Below are 6,698 nucleotides of genomic sequence, written 5' to 3'. Positions count from 1 at the left end.
TAAGGAAATAACAACACACACAAACACACATCTCGTGTGTGTTCTAGAACGATCAGGAGCTCCCAAAGGAGCCAAACCCTAGCTCAAGCTTATATGATCAAATTGAAGGGTAAATCGAAGCTCAAATTCATGAATAAACACGGATTAATGATAACCATCACAAGAGGATCAAAAGGTATGTCTCAAAACTAAGATTGGTGATCTTGTATGAAATGGGTTATGTCTTAATCCATGAATTGGGATGAAATTGAGCATGAGAATGTATTAGTATCATGATATAGAGCATAGATTACACATGGTTTAGGTTAATTAGATGATTAGAGATGAAACCCACTTGTAGTAGTGAAGATGATGATATGGATAATCATGCATGTTTAATTGTTGTGTAAAGTTTATGTATGATGTTGTATGTAATGAGTAATAGTTAGTTAGTTTGGGCATATTATGAGGATTATATGATTCTAAGTGGAACTTGATGATCTTGACATGAACTTGTAATATTATGCATGAATTAGCTGTATATTGTGCATTAAATGGTGTACGCACACCAAGTGTTTGATGAAATGCCTAAGTGAAGTTAGGATGTGAGATTGTAGGAAACGGCTTGACATATATGAATGGAATATGAAAATGATATGACTAGTAGTTTACTAACTTGAAGAATGTGCTCTAGATGGAACTCGTATAAGAATTCGGGTTGAATATATGCATGAGTCAAGTTTATGCATTTGGAGCTTGTATGTTGAGTATGTGACTAGGTAATTATGTAGTGGTTTGTGTCACACAACATTTTGTATGAAATAAATATCACGTCATTAATATAAGTTACCCTATTAAGAAGGATACATGTTCATAAGTTGAAAGTATGTAAATAGGACATTTGACTTCTTGAAAGTCAATAATGAATGTATAGCGTGATTAGCCTTTCGGACATGATTATAATAGTAGAGAAGTCATGTGTATCGTAGTAGATGATCTATGTGTCGTAAATGATGATAATTGAGCTGTATGAATATGGGCCAATGTGACTCTTAGTATATTTGGTTAATATAAAGTCAAGTAATGTATGAATGGAAGGAAACGAATATTAGTATGAATGAGCAAATATGCTAATCATAATGTGATTGTGATGACATGAAAGAATAGGAATCACATTAGCATGGACTCAATAACGGAAGGTTAACGGGTTAAGCGGAGGCGGGGAATCAAGCATGAACACTAACACTTAAGGTAAGTGACTTCCGACTCACTTCTTAGTATGTATATAGAATTTTCACGTTCATGATTGTGGGGAAATTATGTAAGGTTATGTAATGATGAAAGCATTAAGGTAATTTGATGGGTTTAAACGGGTCGAATAATTATGTATAAGTAAGGTAGCGGTAATGAAATTCGTAAAGATTACGGACCCGGGGCAAGGATTCTTAGTCTAAAATGCAGGGAAAGGTTTTACGGACAATTAGAAACAAGTTATGTTGAGATATGCATGAACGGGTCAAAATTTGGTTAAAGGGAAATAAGCTGAAGGCATAAGAGTCATAAAGTTAGGTAGTCCAAATATCGGATTTTTACTCCATGTGATGGAGAATTAAATTACGGTCGCGTAGGAAAAAGAATCAGGTAAAACGGATCAAAAACGAGTAAGTTATGCGAGTTTTAGTATTAAAAACGAAGGCTGAACTGGGCATCACCGTAGCTTACGGTGCCCACCGTAAGCTACGGTGGGTGCTGGGCATTTAATTCTGCCGTAAGGCAGTTTATTTCTATCGTAAGTTTTTGGGGCCACCGTAAGCTACGGTAGCCACCGTAGCTTACGGTGGAGGTCAGGTGTAAAACTATTGTTTATGTAATTTCTTTGTTTTTCTTCGAATTCGGACCCCATGAACCCATTCCAAGCCTCGTTAAGTTTTTATAATGTTCCTTAACCCTACCAAATGGCTTGGTAAGTTATGGATGAGTATGAAACTCATTTTTAAGATCCGAAACATACCCGATAGATATTTTGAAAGCGTTTAAGATGTGCGAATAAGAACGGGGTATGTAAGCGAGTATGCGGGTGTCACACCCCGATTTCCACGTGTCTCACCGGTGGGCCCGGTGGGGGATTATCGTGACGTAGTTGGCAACAATATAGTCAAACCACACAATATATGAATGCACAGCGGAAGCATAAAGATAAATATATTTCAACCATTGTTTGTAATATCAAATGTATTACGAATAGTCGAAAGGTATTCACAGGGGATAAAAAAAAATATAAGTTTTGTTCAACAGATGAAGACATCTTAAGCTTGCGAGACTCTTTATGATGCTAAGGAGAATATCCAGCCAATTACACATAGTACCTGCATTTAGTCTTTTTGAGAAAATACGTCAGTTTATTCTGGTAAATACATTCAACCGACACTTTTGAAAAATGTTTATTGAAATTGGTTTGAATGCACAAGGCACAAACTCTTTTATAACTCGGGAGAATTATTTAAATATATAATCTTGTGAACGAATTACATGTTCCTTATGCGTTCAGTAGCCCGGATCAAGTCCGGGTTAAAGATCAATAGACACACCATAGCGATTATTTATGCACTGACGAGTGTACGCCTACACTCCGCGCTTAGGTCGTGGCCATTTCGTAAAATAATGCCAGGGATATCCGGGACATGGTCATTAACCCCCCAAAGGCTTTTAAGTAACAAGACTGTTTAAACGAGCCGATCAAATTTATTCAATTACCCACTTAACTGTGGAGAATTTGACGCCCGATCAAGCGGTATGCTATATACCGTAACCCAAGCCCGTATAACGGAAAATAAGTTAAAAGTATTTACCTTTGCAAGTATAAATCCTTAATCGAAATAAATTGCAGATAGCTTTTACTGGTTTCCTAATCTGGAACGAAGGTTTAAATTAACCTATTAGAATCCTAACGGGTCTTTAATTTAGCCGTAGCTTAGACCGGTCAGTTTCAACGGATAGTTACGGTTTAATCGCGTGAAAGGCGAAAACCGAGAATGGAATGTGATTTTGACCCAACAAGTTTGAAGACTTGTTTTATATGGGTATAATAATCACACTTTGGATTTTGGCATCAAAACAATATGGCTTGACCCGTTTCGGCTAGTTTATGTAAACTAGTTACATAAGCCGAACCGTGCGCGCAAAAGGCGTAACGGGTAACCGTAAGAGTCCTACACTGGTTTCCTAAGTCAATATGCTTTAAAGAGGTTGTGGTATCAGTAGGATACCTTCCATAATGCCCGTAACGAGTTTAAATCCATTTTATGCCCCGTAGGGGTATTTCGGTCTTTTTAAAGATCATAAAAGAGGTTTCTGAGTTCTACAGGAAATCTGAGTTTCCCGAACAGTTTATAAAGTCCAAAATACTTTATTTATTATTTAAAATCAGTAGCAACTGGAATCGGTTCAAAAGACCTTGTAGAACTCAAGTTATGGCCGAAGAGGGTATATTCGGTATTTACTGAACCTTTCCCATAACCGCAGGTTATGAGCAGGTTAAAAATAATTAAAAATCTTTAAAAATCCCAAAATATTATTTTGCATCAGTGTGTAAAAGGTTTGGTGTCGAAATCTGTAACACCCCAAAACCCGAATGTTTATAATTGCCATGTGTTCTTATATGACTTAGCATGAAATAAACAACTGGGTTATTTAACCTAGTTAAGTAACGCCCCAAAAACTCGAATTACTAAATTTGCTAGTGAGACCCCATGTTTAATAAAATAGAATGTAGTAACTAGGTTATTATACCTAGTCAAAAGTTTAGCAAAGCAAACAAGGGAACAAACTTGAAGGACCATATATGAACAAGGGGGGAAAGTTATGTTTTAATAAACAAAATTATAACACACAACACACATACATCGTGTGTGTGTGTGCGTGGAATGCTCTGGAGAAGAACAAAGGGGTGTAAACCCTAGTTCTTAATGAAGCCCCAAATTGAAGGTTGAATCGAGGCTCAAAATCATGAATAAACACGGATTAATGCTCACCATCACAAGAGGATCAAAAGGTATGTCTCAAAACTAAGATTGGTGATCTTGTATGAAATGGGTTATGTCTTAATCCATGAATTGGGATGAAATTGAGCATGAGAATGTATTAGTATCATGATATAGAGCATAGATTACACATGGTTTAGGTTAATTAGATGATTAGAGATGAAACCCACATGTAGTGGTGAAGATGATGATATGGATAATCATGCATGTGTAATTGTTGTATAAAGTTTATGTATGATGTAGTATGTAATGAGTGATAGTTAGTTAATTTGGGCATATTATGAGGATTATATGATTCTAAGTGGAACATGATGATCTTGACATGAACTTGTAATATTATGCATGAATTAGTTGTATGTTGTGCATTAAATGGTGTACGCACACCAAGTGTTTGATGAAATGCCTAAGAGAGCAAAATTGTGAAATTGTATGAAGGTTATGGGTAATTATGTATAGAAGGTGCTTATGGTGTAGTCGTTAGCATAATAATAAGTTAAGTGTGCTTAAGGTGGAGTCCATATGAGAATTCGGATTTGAATGTATGGGTTGGTAAAATTATGCATTAGGAACTTGTACCTTATGCTCCAATGGTGTGATGCTCGCCATGTAATTGATGCGCTTGATTTATGGTGATTAAGAGTGAATGTGTACGAATGTGAAATGCGTAGTTTATTGATAAGTGATAATGTTGGATTATGTCGTGTACATATGTAAAATGATAATTTTGATTGAGTGAATGTTGAACAATGTGGTTATCGAATGTAGAGTTATGAAAGCATAAGTATGTGTAAATTGGTTGTGTATATTGTGTATGTGACTAGGTGATCATGTAGTTGTATGTGTTATACAACATTATGTATGAAATTAATATGATGTCATGAATATGGTTTATGTGGTTGACAAATCATGTCGTATGCGTGTTAGTGAAAGTCAATGTAGATAAGAGTTGGAAAATATGTGTTAATATGAATGAGCATGAATACTAACATTATTATGGCATGACGACATGAAAGAATAGGAACCACACTAGCATGGACCAAGCTTGGAAGGCTAACGGGTCAAGATGAGGCAAGGAAGCGGTTATGAACACGGATGCACAAGGTGAGTGACTTCCGACTCACTTCTTAGTATACATATAGAATTTTCTTGTTTATGGACGAGGGAAAATTATGTATGGGAATGTGATGAATGAAGGTATTAATATAAGTATTGAACTAGTTCGTCGAAGGTAGTTATCTAAGTAGAAGGTAATTTGGTGTGATTAAACGGGTCGAATAAATAAGTATAAGTAAGGTAACGGCAATGAAATCCGTAATGATCAAGGACCCGGGGTAAGAATTCTTAGTCTAATATGTAAGGAATTGTTTTACGGACATTTAGGAACAAGTTTCAAATGATTCGGACGTGAGATGAACAAGTTATGAGGTTTTTGCCAACAAATTGGAAGGCTGAGTTGGGGACTACCATAGCTTACGGTAGCCACCGTAAGCTACGGTAGATGCTGGGTCTTTGTTTTCTGCCGTAAGGCAGTAGGGAGGCACCGTAAGCCTTTTGGGGCCACCGTAAGCTACGGCATCGTAGCTTACGGTGGAGGCCAGATGTAGAATGTAGAATTTGTGTAATTCATCGTTTTTCTTCGAATTCGGACCCTGTGAACCCACTCCAAGCCTCGATAAGTTTTTATAATGTTCCTCAACCCTACCAAATGGCTTGGTAAGTTACGGGTGAGTATGAAACTCATTCTTAAGATCCGAAATATACCCGAAAGATATTTTAAACACGTTTATGATTTGTGAGTAAGAACGGGGTATGTGAGCGGGTAGGCGGGGTAATGAATTAAGTACGCGGGTGTGTATGTATGTATAGATTTTCACTTCATTCCAATGGCTTAAGCTTATAAGTAATTACGAGTAGGAGTTAGTATGTATACGAGTTTGTTCGTACATGTATTATTACTTGAAGGTTTGTAATTAGGATATGTCAGTAAGTCATAAGGAATTATGTATGTGGTATGTAAGAGCTAGTATGTATGTATGATGTATTTATGTATTATATTAGTATGTATGTATGTACGTATGATGTGTGTATGTATTATGTGACCAAAAGTACACATACGGATGTGTGTAGGCACGGAGTAGTATTGATTGTATACGAAGGAATGGGGCTTGTATATATGTACACAAAGCTTCAATGTGTTTGGGTACTAAGTTACTAATCATGTATCTTGAGAAAGAAATGAGAATTGCAGGTATGCTATGGAAGTCCATTGTGAAGTTTGAGGAATTTGGGATGCAAGATTGTACTCGGAAGGATGATCGAAAAGTCTTGCACGAATAGAAAGATTTCGGCATGGTCAATTAATTATGTATGATAGATTATGAATGTAGATTGTCAAACCTTAATGATGTGCATGTTTGTGGTGAATGTAGGTTACACGGACTAACATCGGTATAAAGTATTGGAGGATTGAAGATCGAGTCAAGGGCAAGAATTGTACGGGAATAGTAGTCACATATCTGGGAATCGTATATGTAACTGATGTGATAAGCAAGAATGAACGTTGTAAACCTTTTAATGAAGTGTGGGTTATTCTAGAAACAAACTTACAAATAAGTTATATAAGTAATATAGAAAGAAATTTTAAGACTCATTTTTCCGCTGCGTCGATTTTAAGATATA

The sequence above is a fragment of the Helianthus annuus genome, chromosome 12 (genome assembly GCF_002127325.2).
Source record: "Helianthus annuus cultivar XRQ/B chromosome 12, HanXRQr2.0-SUNRISE, whole genome shotgun sequence".
Taxonomy (NCBI): domain Eukaryota; kingdom Viridiplantae; phylum Streptophyta; class Magnoliopsida; order Asterales; family Asteraceae; genus Helianthus; species Helianthus annuus.
This window is presented reverse-complemented; position numbering follows the sequence as displayed.